This window comes from Tursiops truncatus, chromosome 18 (genome assembly GCF_011762595.2).
Source record: "Tursiops truncatus isolate mTurTru1 chromosome 18, mTurTru1.mat.Y, whole genome shotgun sequence".
In the NCBI taxonomy this organism is placed as follows: Eukaryota; Metazoa; Chordata; class Mammalia; order Artiodactyla; family Delphinidae; genus Tursiops; species Tursiops truncatus.
The window spans coordinates 2,678,895-2,692,473 of NC_047051.1; the positions used below are offsets into that span (position 1 = coordinate 2,678,895).

General features: G+C 42.2%; 1 protein-coding gene across 1 annotated transcript in view; it reads left to right on the top strand.

Annotated features, from left to right (window-relative positions):
• Nucleotides 1-4,082: 4,082 nt before the first annotated feature.
• TNFRSF19 (TNF receptor superfamily member 19) overlaps nt 4,083-13,579 on the top strand; it is a 117,606-nt gene continuing 108,109 nt past the window's right edge. The window contains exon 1 of the mRNA XM_073794955.1: nt 4,083-4,183. The gene's annotated coding sequence lies outside the window, so the exon portion shown is untranslated. The remainder of the gene's footprint in view (nt 4,184-13,579) is intronic.

Below are 13,579 nucleotides of genomic sequence, written 5' to 3' on the forward strand. Positions count from 1 at the left end.
GAAACAGAAGACCAAGGGTAAATCTCCCCTTTAGGGGACGCCTACATTTAAAGGTAAGAGAAAGTGGGGAAAGCAGTGAAAATCGGGCCCAGAAGGAGAGGTAGCTGGAGAGTAGAGTGCTGCCTCGGATGAGACAAGAGGAGAGATTTAGAAAAAAGAGAGGTCAGTGGTATCATGCCGAGAGAGGCACAGGAGAGGGAAGGAAAACACAAACGCTGTGGGTGCCAGGACGCTTGAAGGTGGCTGGGAGATACACCAGTTAGGGGCTGGGGGAAGGACCGCGGCCTCATTATGGGGGGCCGACATCCAGGGGACGTGGGCTCAGTAGATCCAAGTCTTCTGAGTTCTGAAGGAAAGCCCGAATGCAGATGCGCGTGTGAATATTAAACCTCAGCAACTAACTCCAGTTCAGAAAATAAAAATGTGACGGCCAGTGCTCTGTGGGGCAGACAAATCCCACCTGCCCTGGAGGCAGCCAGTTTCCAGCACCCAGGCCAGAGTGATGGGGCAGTGGGGGGAGAGGACAGATGCCGAAATGGTGTTCAGTGGTCAGTAGTTGTCAGGACAGGGCAGAAGTCATGTTACAAGGCGAAGCAGTGAGTAGAGCGTTGAGGACACAGAGGCAGGACACACAGCAAGTCATACCTCCTTGTGGTCTCTTGACTTCCTGACCAGGAAGAACAGCCACCTACGGGCGAGCTTGCCTCAGAGGCACCAGGCGCTCGCTTTCGCTCAGACAGCACAGGGAGTTCCATTTACTCGTTTATGAAAGGAAAGCTCAGCGCAGGGAAAATGGAAGTTATTGTCTCTCTAAAAGCCTTTTCCTCTAATACCTGCAGGGGCCAGATAGCCCAGACTGGATTTAATCAGTTAAGGTCAGAGCCATTAGCATCCATTAAGGCGCTGCTATCTGGGGTGTCTTTTGAAGTTCCGTGTGGACCAGGCAGATCCTTTCAAGTCCTGAAGTGATTTTGTTTTGGCTGCGGCCAGCCAGCGGGGGAGCCAAGCCAGGGCCTCAGGGGACCCAGGATACACTGCAAGCTGGGGCCCTGCCATCACCCAGCACAGAAAGGGCTCTGAGCGGGGTCTGCTCCAGGAGATGAGTCTAGCCTCTCAGAGGGTCTCTGCTCTGTCAGCACAAACTGAGTGTCTAGGTCAACTTATCCCATCTACAAAATGGAAATGATGGTAATAAGGCTAAAACCTGATCCAGGAGGTTCCTGCATTTATCATAGTGTAACATGAAATTGAGTACTTAATAGAAGTGTGTGTGTGTGTGTGTGTGTGTTGAATAGAGAGCTTCCATCTAGTTAAAAAATTTAAAAACTGAGATTTTTTTTCTCTTTAGTCCATTAACACCAAATCACAGAACAGACAGACGTTACAGACGCGCATCCAATGGGCTGTTTATAACCACATTCTTCATTTCGTTGGAGGCACTCGTAATTGTTTCATTTCAAAGACAGTGCTATTTAAAGGTCATGACAAATCTTATTGGAAAGCTCCAGTAAACATACGTTATTTCACTGAGCATTTCTGGAAATTCCCTCAGAATTGTTCAAGATGGTACAGGGCAGGTTTGCTTCTCTCAGAAAGAAGCAAATGGTAATTTAGTAGCTGTGGATTCAAACTAAATAATGTTGCCAAAACAGTAGGAAACATCTCACTCAGGACCTTACCTTAACCAGTGGTGATAATTCTCATTTTCATGAAAGCTAAATACAACTTAGGGCTTCTGAAGCTCTCTACTAATGCACAGTGGGTTCGTTTAATGTTTCATCTTTCCACTGCTTTGATGTATGGATTTGTTTATTTTGTCATCATCTTGTTTAAAGACACTCTATGATTATTTGACGGCTATGCCCATTCTTGCCATCCTTGAGATTTTAAAAACTACCTGTCATGGGCAATCACTAGGACCATTCTGCTGAAAGAGAATAATGGGATTAAAATACCACACACATGCAAGGAATATCTAGGAACATAGTGGAGTCGATTTAAATATATACTGAATCAAGGATAAATGCATTGGGTAGAACACAGATACAAGTTCATTCCACTTCAAGGTCTGTGGATACAAAGCACATCTTTCCTCCAGGTAGTGCTGCTGGTGGTGAAGGGCTGGCTTTGGGTGGCCCTGAGACGTCTGTCTCCTTTTGGGTAACTCTGCCTCTGGCAAGGAGCTGGGTGACGGTCACAGGCATGGCAAACTGTTCCACTGTGAACAGGGATTCTCACAGGCTTAAGAGAAAACGTTTTCTCAGAGCACAGCCCTCTGCCCTCAGATTCCACTTCTCACCTTCACCTGGACCTGCTCATCCCTTCAGAGCAAGGGCCACCCTCCCAGTGATGGGCTCCAGGGAGGGGTGTGGGTGAGAAGGCTATGGAGAAGCTGCTGAAGTTCCCTCCTGGACCACAACCTGGGAATTTTACAGATCTCTCACTGCACCACTTTCATCTTAAAAGGTCTGCTGCAGACTGAATGTGTCCCCCAGATCCCTATGTTGAAGTCCTGACCCCCAAGTGGGGGTATTAGGAGGTGGGCCTTTGGGGTTGATGAGGCCATGAAGGTGGGGCCCTCATGAATGGGATTAGTGCCCTTTTAAAAGAGACCACAGGGAGCTCCCTCACCCCTTCCACTATGTGATGTTACAGCTAAAAGATGACTGTCCGTGAACCAGGACTCCAAGTCTGCCTGCTGGCGCCTTGATCTTGGACTTCCCAGCCTCCAGCACTGTGAGAAATAAGTGTTTGCTGTTTATAAGCTGCCCAGTAGATGGTATTCTGTGACAGCAGCCAAACTGATTAAGACAACACTAGAAGTAGAGAACCCCATTCAGGTTTCTCATAATCATGGTTTTTCATAATTAAAATTATGATATGACTTAACAGTGCTTGGTGTCCAGGTGCTTTTAAAATAAAAATGTGATCTCTATAATATTATTATGCTGTAAATAGTACGAAATAGAGTTGGTATGGTTCTTAATAGTCTGCAAAAGCACTTCCCTACAATTTAACTTGTTCAAGCCTAGAAGGGAGGTAACAAACACAAGTGTTCTTACTGTGATGCCCATCTCAGGTGCAGATACTGAGATTTAGAGACATCTAAACTTATGTGTCAGAGTTGTCATCTGTCTGACCTACTAAAAGCCATTCTTTCCCACTTCACACCATTATCCTTGATCAAAATTTTGTAAAATTCCTTTGTTATGCAGTCCTGGGGCAGGTGGAGTTTCTCATCCATTTACACAGTCACTGTAAAGCTGAATCAATAGTGCTGGAAACCTGGATCTAATAGAATCCTTTAAAACGTGGCAAGCACTCAGTACACCTAAAGTAACAAAAAGAACTTGCTGTAGTATTACTCTGCCACATATAGGCCTGAAAATGCCAGTCTGGGGACAGAGGTAGTGGAACCACTGCCATTTTCTCTGGCTGCAGCGGCTGAGTCCTCTGCAAACCACAGAACCCCAGCCCCCAGCATCGCTCCTGCCGGGAGCAAGCGTGCGGTCCATGTTTCCTGACTGCTTGTTGAAACATGCGATTTATTTCTTGCTAAACACTGATTAACGCTGGATTCATTTAAAGTGTTGAATAGTAGACACATCATCAAGCCCACAAATACGTCTCTCCTGTGACTAAACAAAATGTCCACCGACTTAGTATATTTTCCCTCCTTCCTGACTTGCATTCCTATCACGAACAGAAATCCTCTCTAGTGAGCTCTGTGCACCTCGGAAATCTCTCATCACTGTCTTTTTTTCCTCTAATGTCTTTGCCTCAGTTCAGTGACTCCACAATGTTGCTGATTTGATCCTTTCTAAGCTGCTCCGTGAAAGGCAGGCTGCCCGTGTCTACTCACAGGGAAACAACTAGCAAATGGAGTTCCTGAGTTCGTGGAAACCAGCCAAATGCTTCTGGGGCTCCTGCTGGGGCTCCTGCTGGGGCCCGTCCACCTCTGCCGTCACCTAATCACAGTGTTGCTTTTCTCAGGGGACCAGAAACAGCCGTCTTTCTTCTGTCATTCATTATTTCCCTTTTCAAACAGTTTTGAACCGTGTTTTCTATCCATCCTCTTACAGAACTGGATCAAATGTATTCTTTCACGAGGCTAATCTGAAATGTGGGTCTAGAGTACAGGATCTCGAACAATCCTTCCAGTTCCGAAGACACGGGCCCACAGGTAGGGGAAGGCACCTCTTTTGATTTAAAGTTGTCTCATCCAGAGGGAAAAAAAAAAACCAAAGGGATTACTTAATAATTATTTCCAAGGTCCCGTAAAGCCGGCCTCACCCTTAGTAGCAGTGCTTTAAGACAGAAGAGGATGTGGTGGTGCAGTGGTTGAGAGTCCGCCTGCTGATGCAGGGGACACGGGTTCGTGCCCCGGTCCGGGAAGATCCCACATGCCGCGGAGCGGCTGGGCCCGTGAGCCATGGCCGCTGAGCCTGCACGTCTGGAGCCTGTGCTCCGCAACGGGAGAGGCCACAACAGTGAGAGGCCCGCGTATTGAAGAAAAAAAAAAGACAGAAGAGAATGAATGGTCAAAATCAGCGGTTCTCAAGTCGAGGGGGCTCTTTGCCTCCCAGGGGACATTTGCAATGTCTGGAGATATTTTTCATTATCTTGACTGGGGCTTGGGAGCAGCTGCTACTCTCTTGTAGCAGGTAGAGGTCAGGGGTGTGGCTGAACATCCTGCAGTGCAGGGGACAGCCCCCCCGCCCCGCAAAAGAATGTTGTTGTGTGAGATTGACACCTTCCTGACCACCACACACCTGTCTCTGAACCACAAGACTAGGGGAGTTTTCCCAATCTTGCGACAGAGAAAATGCATAAGGGTGTGGTGATGCTTATTGCCATTCTCTTCTCTCCTGTTGCTGATGCTGAGAAATAGCTCCGTGATTGCATGCACATCCGTCCCTTCACTGTTGCTCTTCCCTCTGACAAGACTGTGGGGAGTGCAGGCTTGCAGAGGGTTTTCTAGAGACCCATGTAATTTTAGACATTCTGGTCTGGATATATTTTTTCTCTTCATTTTCTGAACTGACTTGACTGTAGATTAATATTGTCTTTACTCTGGTTTTAAGGTCTTAAAAGCAACTATAGCCATTTAGAGGGTATCAGATGTCATTGAGGTGAGTAACCGCGATCATCATTAGATCTGACTTGTGTTCCATCTGCCCACTCTGCCTTAAATTGTAGGCTCCATGATAACTAAATTTAACTTGGAAATGTTTTCTGTCGTGTTTATATAACATGTTTTGACCAGCTCTGCCTAGCAGCAAGCCAGAAGAGAAAACCATAAAGAGATTTTAAAAGTTTTATGATTCAGTGCAAACAGTAATCCACATTCAGGGTTAAACCTTGAAATTCCAGAAAGATTTGAAGGTTTTATAAGGTTTACCTACCTATTATGTTAACTTCTACCTTCTTTAGTATCTAACTTAATTGCCTTGAAAGACAGTTCTTACAATGACTGGTTTTGTTTTCTTTGTGTTTAACCTAGATTTTGCCAATATATGTAGCTGATTTCACTAACTCTCAAACATTTGCTGCCTTTGGGGGATAATATCTTTAAAACTATAATAGATGACAATAAGTCTGCCAGGATGCTGTCTTAGGTGGATAAGATTTCCGTGGTGGAGCTAATTATATAGGACACTGGGTGGTGTAGCATTTAAAATCCAGAACCAGAGTCCGACAGCCTGGGTTCATATTCAGCCTTACCACTGGAGGGTGGGAGTGTAGCCACTTGATTCAATCTCTCTGTTTCCTTGTGTGTAGCATGGGAATAATAACTGTATCTCCCTCACAGGTATTTGTCAGAAGTAAATTAGTTAAATCAGTGGTTTTCAAAGTGTGGTCCACAATCTGGTAGCAGCATCACCTGAGAACTATTTGAAATGCACATTTTCTGGCCCTGCCCAGACCCACTAAACCATAAGCCATCCAGGTGGTTCCGATGCACACAGAACTTTGAGAACCACCAAGTTAAGCCACGTCCTAATAAGCATACGGTAAACCTTAGCTACTATTATCATGCCGTCTCTGTAAGGCTTCTCTTTTCTAAAGCAGTTTATACCACTGTCTACTTATTTCTTTGGAAACATCCATTTCTGACGCGCCCTGGCTTCCGTACCCTCCTGGCTTTCAGTCAAGCCCAAAGCGACTCACCCAGACTCCGGCTCCTCCCTCACCCCTCCTCCTTCCTGGCTCTGGGGACTCCCCACCACCCCTTCCCTGCCCCGCGGTCCCCATCCTTCCTCCGTGAGGCCTGCGCAGACCTCGAGGCAGGGGAGGTGCTCTCTTTGCTTTCCCAGAACATATGACAATGTGAGAAAGGGCACATGCCCTGATGCCAGAAACCACAGGGACGTTGTAATGGTTTCCTTTAGGACACAGATCTCCACCTTTGTGGTTCATCACACCGCACAATTGCAGGGGGCACCATTCGTACCATATTCCATGTAACCCTGCCCAGGTGTCTTCCTAAAGGGAATTTTTAGGACAGATAGGGAGGAGAGAAGATGACCTCACAGCCCTGAGAACAGTGTTTTTGGTGAAATGGGGCCCCCGGCACGTCTCAGAGTGCTGGCCTTGCTTGCCCAGCAGAAAGGAAAGGCTCGTTTGGGACTTGGACACCAAGCAGAAAGCAAAGAGGCAGTGTCGTCCTAGAAGGACTTTGGAGGAAGAAAGCCTCGTGTGATACCAGCAGCATCCCTGTCCTCACTCAGCTTCACAGATTAATTTAACTGACAGAAAAAGGAAGAGCAAGCTTCCTTCTGAGGAGTGCAGCACAGAAAGGGGAGGGGAGAGAGTGACAAACACGACCTTGGCCAGGCGACCCTGGGCAACATCAACAGTCATAAAGCATGCTGACAGCACATGCCCTTGATCTTATACGATATGGTGAAAAGGGTACTTCACCTCTGTGGTCTTCCTCCCCAAAGCCCATAGCCCTGGTCTAATCGTGAGAAGAACATTAGATGATCCCATCAGAGGGACAGACCACAAAATACCTGACTAGTGCTCCTCAGATGTCCAGGTCAGCAAGAATAAGGAACATCTGAGAAACTGTCAAAGACCAGGATCGACTAAGGCGTCATGAGGACTAAATGTGACGTGTCCTCGATGGGATCCTGCAGCAGAAGAAGACATTAGGAAAAACTAAGGAAATCTGTCCAAAGTATGGACTTCAATAACAGTGCATCAATATTAATTCGTTCATTGTGACAAATGTACCATACTAATGTAAGATGTTAATGATAGGGGAAACTGGGTAAGAGGTATATGGGAAATCTTTTCAATATCTTCATAATTTTTCTTTAAATCTCAAATATTTCTAAGAGTTAACGTTTGTTAAAAAGAAATAAAACAGTAAGACTTGAGGGGATTCAGCCACTATGGAGAGCAGTATGAGTTTCCTTAACAAACTAAAAATAGAGCCAACATATAATCCTGCAGTCCCACTCCTGGGCTTATATATATCCAGAGAAAACCATAATTCGAAAAGGTACATGCGCTCCAGTGTTCATAGCAGCACTATTTCCAATAGCCAAGACATGGAAGCAACCTAAATGTCCATCAACAGGTGAACAGATAAAGAAGATGTGGCGTATACATACAATGGAATATTACTCAGCCATGGAAAAGAATGAAATAATGCCATTTGCAGAAACCTGGATGGACCTAGAGATTATTATACGAAGTGAAGTAAATCAGACAGAGAAAGACAAATACCATATGGTATCGCTTATATGTGGAATCTAAAAAAAAGATACAAATGAACTTATTTACAAAACAGAAATAGACTCATAGCCATGGAAAACAAATTATGGTTACCAGAGGGGAAGGGGGGGCATAAATTAGGAGTCTGGGATTAGCATATACACACTACTATATATAAAACAGGTAAACAACAAGGACCTACTGCATAGCACAGGGAGCTCTACTCAGTATTTTGTAATAACCCATAAGAACTTGAGAAAAAAAAAAATATATATGTATAACTGAATCACTTGGCTGTACACCTGAAACTAACACAACATTGTAAATTGATTACACCTCAATTAAAGAAAAAAAGTCTTGAGGGGCGAGTGTGGCAGTGGGCATACCTGACATTCGTGTTGCAGTTCCAGCCAACATTTCTAGCCTTATTTCCTCTATTTAAACCTTACACATCAGCCAATATGACGATGATTTCCTTAAGGTCAGGATTTTACTGTTTATTCTCCGCAGTCTTGCATACAGGATGTGCTTAATTGTTTGAGAAATTGACAGAAGGGAAGAGAGAAGAAGAAAGGGAGAGATAGAACCTTTCAGAGAAACAAATGAATTTTCCTAATTTCTTGGAAGATACAAGAGATAAAGCTGAGGTCATAAAGTACAAGTTAAGGAAAATTTCTACCTGAAGAAACTTCTAAAACAGAACATGGTGGTGAGGAAAAGTCGTAGTGTTTAATTTATTATAAAAGATTTAGCAAATCAGTGGGGGAGCACACTGGATTTTAAAGGCTCTGCTTCAAGACATGCAAGCATTTTAAGGTCCTCCCCTAAGTACAAAGCCTGCTAGCGCTCATCAATTCAAATAAAGCTTTGGTTGTGGTTATCTGCAGGATGTTTTCCTATCATGTCTTGTCTCACATGAGACTCTTTAAACAAGTGCTCTAATGGTCTAGATTTCCTTTGTAGGTGCTGCTGCTGCTGGCCCACCCGATATCCATTCCCTCACCTTCCTTGCAAAGAACCTGTCTGTTCAGGAAGCTCCCAGCATGCTCAGGAAAGGTGGGCTCTCCTAGGCCCAGGTGGTTACCTTTGATTGCCCTGTGACATCACGGTGATCCCAGTCACCTTTGCCACTGATGGTTTAAGGGCAGGGATGTTACTCATTCTGGTCAAGGATATGAGAGAAGTTTATTGGGAGGGGTTGTTTGCTTACATTGTTTAATGAGTACAGAGTTGCAGTTTTGCAAGATGAAAATGTTCTGGAGATCGGTTGCATGACAATGTGAATATACTTAGCACTACTGTACATTTAAAGATGGTTAAGATGGTAAATTTTGTTAAGTGTGTTTTACCACAATTAATACTTTAAAAATATATATTGAGTATTCCAGTCTATAAACACAGTGTATCTATTTGTTCAGATATTCTTTCGTTTCTCACAGCAATGTTTTGTTGTTGTTGGTGGTTTTGTTTTTTTTTGTGGTACGCAGGCCTCTCACTGTTGTGGTCTCTCACTAATGTGGCCTCTCCCGCTGCGGAGCACAGGCTCCGGACGCGCAGGCTCAGCGGCCATGGCTCACGGGCCCAGCCACTCCGTGGCATGTGGGATCTTCCCGGACCGTGGCACGAACCCATGTCCCCTGCATCGGCAGGCGGACTCTCAACCACTGCGCCACCAGGGAAGCCCTCTCACAGCAATGTTTTTTAGTTTCCAATGACCAGATTTTACAATATTTTGTTAAATTTATTGCTAGGCACTTCATGGTTTTGATGTCATTGTAAATGGTGTTGTTCAAAGACAGTTTTACTACTTCCTCTTAATTTGTATTTCTTCCTTCCATCCTGCCTGCCTTCCTTCTCTTCTTTCTTTTTTGGCGATGTTGAGCTCAAGTGGGGAGACAGGCATCCTGCCGTCCTCCCAGTCTTAGAGAGAAAATGTTCGGTCTTTCTCCATTAAGTATGTTGTTAATGCTAGGTTTTTCACAGATTACCGGATGGAGGAAGTTCCCTTTTATTCCTAGTTTGTTTAGAGTATTTATTATTAGTGGGTGTTGCATTTTGTCAAATACTTTTCCTTGCATGCACTGAGATTATCTGGAAGTTATGTGTATTCTGTTAATATGGTGAAGTATCTTGATGATCTTTAGCCATCCTTAGATTCCCAGCAGGAAACCCACTTAACCATGATGCACTATCCTCTTTATGTGTTAATGTGCTTGATTGGCTAACATTTGCTAAGGATTTTTTGCCTCTGTGTTCACAATATATCTTTTTTCTTGTAATGTAAATGGCTGTCTTTTTTCTTGTAATGTCATTTTCTGGATTTGGTATCTGGACAATACTTACATCATAAAATTAAGAAGTATTCACTTCTATATTTTCTCAAAGGTTGATAGAAAGGCTTTGGGTAGAATTCAGCAGTCCAAAACGATCTGAGTCTGGAATTTTCTTTATCGAGAGATTTAACCACAGATTAAAATATTTAATAAGCATAGCCTATTCATATTTTCTGTTTCCTCTTGAATCATGTTGGTAGTTTGTGTCTTTTGAGTGATTTGTCCATTTAAAGTTTTTTAATTTATTGACATAAAGTTGTTCACAATATCTCATTATCCTTTTAATATCTGCATGATCTGTATGATGACCCACTCTCATTCCTAACATTAGTAATTTGTGTCTTTTTTTCTTAACCACTGTAACTAGAGATTTGTAGATTATACTGATAATTACAGAAAATAGCTTTTGCTTACACTGATTTTCTCTACCGTTTGGTTGATTCCTAATGTATGAATATGTGCTCTAGTCCTTATTTTTTTTCCTTCCTTCTACTTCGGGTTTCATTTGTTCTTCTTCTTCTAGCCTATATAATACCTCTAAATACTACTTAAACTGCACCTTACAAATTTTTATATATTGTGTTTTCATTATCAACAGTACCATGGGTATTGTTTGATTTCCAAATACTTATAGACCTTGCATTTTTATTCAGTTTGGCAATCTCTGACTTTTAATTCAGTTGTTTAGATAATTTTTTTTTGCAAGTCTGCCCATTTGGGTTTAAATCTGGCATGTTGCCATCTATTTTTTCATAACTCATCTGTTCTTTGCTTGTTTATTCTTTTATTCCTGCCTCCTTTTGGATTAATTTAGTATTTTTTACATATTCTCTTTTATCTGCATTATTGACTTATTGGCTATTCACCTTTTATTAGTATTAATATTTATTAGCTACTCTATATTTTACAATAAATATCTTTAATTTTTGTCTTTTCTTCAAATAATATTGTAACTTTTCATGTGTAATGTAGGAGCCTATAACAGGATACTTCCCTTTCACTCCATTGCATTCTCTGTGCTGCTGTTGTCAGACATTTTACTTCTACATTTATTACAAACTACACAACACATTCTTCTTTAAACTGTCGTTTACATTTGCCTATACATTTCCCATTTCTGATGTTTTTCTCTCCTTTTTAAAATTCAAGTTACTGATATGATTTTACTTCTTCCTGAGGAATATCTTTTAACATTTCTTACAGCACAAGCTGGGAAAAGTCTTTCCAGATTTTGTTTGTCTGAAAATGACCATTCTGTCTTTATTTTTGAGGAATATTTTCACTGGATATATACTCCTGTGTTCCCACTTTTCTTTTAGGAATTTAAAGATGTCTTTCCATTGTTTTCTGGCTTTTACTGGTTATGATGAGAAGGATGGGACATTCTTAATTTTGTTCTTGGTACATAATGCTCCCTCCCACCCCGGGGCTGCATTTAAAATTTTCTCTTCATCATTGGTTTTCAGTAATTTGAGTGTGATGTGCCTTAGTATGTTTTTTTTTTCATGTTTCTTCTGCTTGGAATTTATTGAGCTTATTGGTTTATAGTTTTAATCAAATTTTGAAAATTTTGACTCTTATTTCAAAAAAATTTTTCCTGCCCTCTTCTCACTCAAATGATATGTTAAATCACTTATTTTCCCACGTCACTAAAGCACTGTTCATTTTTGTCCAGTCATTTTTTTCCCTCTCTCCATGATTCAATTTGGAGTTTCCATTGCTATGTCTACAGTTTCACTTACTTCCTTCTGCAGTGTTTAATCTGCTGTTAATCTCAGTGAGTGAGTTTTCTCTTTCCAGGTATTGTAATTTTCAACTCTAGAAGTAATACGATATATGTACATCTGAGTAAGTTCTTCCAGGTCTAAAGCCCAGAAGACAGTAGGACTCACACTGTTGGTTTCCCCTCCCTCCAGAATCACACCCCTGTGCTCTCTGTGGTCCAACATCTTCAAGCAGTTGTTTCAAAAATTTTGTCTCCTTTTCTGGTTCTCCATGGCAGAAGGCCAAGTCCATGACAACGATGACAGCATGACTGAAAGTGGAAGTTGTTGATAAGCTTTTAACACACTAATTATATAACCTTCTTCCCCTTACCCACCTTTTCTTGTTTTCAGTTTCTCCTACTAGAATGTAAGTTCTGTAAGGTCAGGGAATTCAGTCTGTTTCCTTCCTGCTACATCTCCATTACCTAAAATATACCGTAAATATTTGTTACATTATTGAATCAGTTATTTATTTCTTTATGCAATTTGAAGTACTTTAGCCAAGGAAGAATGACACTGTATTTGTTCCAGTAAACTCAGGTTTTGACATGGCACAGTCCATATTCGTGATCATGAGTCCACATTCAGGGGTGTTTAGCTAGTATGACATCAGTCAGCATGTGAAGCGTCACTAATTAGCAAAATGTATGTGAAAAATGGGCTCTCACTGGTGAAATTAAAGGTATTCAGAATATGGGGATAGGCTAGCATATTTCAGAGACATTCCTCACCCTTACAGGACATAAGAATTCAGTGAGGCTGTAGTCTGAACCCTTAGTGATAGTATGACGCTTAATCTTTTTTTTTAATTAATTAATTAATTTTGGCTGCATTGTGTCTTTGTTGCTGCGCACAGGCCTTCTTTTATTGCATTGAGCGGGGGTTACTCTTCGTTGCGGTGCATTGAGCGGGGGTTACTCTTCGTTGCGGTGCACAGGCTTCTCATTGCGGTGGCTTCTCTTGTTGTGGAGCATGGACTCCAGCACCCGGGCTTCAGTAGTTGTGGCTTGTGGGCTCTAGACTGCAGGCTCAGTAGTTGTGGCACACGGGCTTAGTTGCTGCACGGCATGTGGGATCTTCCCGGACCAGGGCTCGAACCCGTGTCCCCTGCATTGGCAGGTGAATTCTTAACCACTACACCACCAGGGAAGCCTGAGGCTTAATCTTTAAACAGTCCTGTCTCCAGCCATTTCTAGGCAAATGTGTTTGCCTGACAGCAACTATGGAATGTTGTCATGCATTTTATGCAGAGCACTCAGATGTACAGAGAGCTGGAATTTCATCTAGATTAGAGAACCAGTTTCATATCTACTTTTTAATCAGTATCTGTTTAGTAAATGTTAGTATGTGTGCAGAAGTTGGCCTAAGATATGCTTTCATTATAGCTGGTAGGGAGGTTTTGGGGCAATAGCTAACCTTCTCCCACCACAAACTTTTCAGGGGTTCCTGATTTCTACTAAATAGTAGCTAAGAGTTATGTGTAATCAAATTCACTTAGATCAGTTTGTGATTGACCAACTTGATTTATTCCGAAGAAAGTTAACTTAAGAAAAATCTAGTAAGGTGATTCATCTCATCAGTAGATAAAAGGAGGAAAATCTCATGATCATGTTAGAAGATGTATCACAGCTTTGACATATAATTTCTAACAAATTCATGATTTTGTAAAAGTTTTGCAAACAAGAAATGGAAGAGACCTTCTTTAACTTGAAAAGTATTATACCCAAATCTAAGATTAAATAAACTTACAGAATA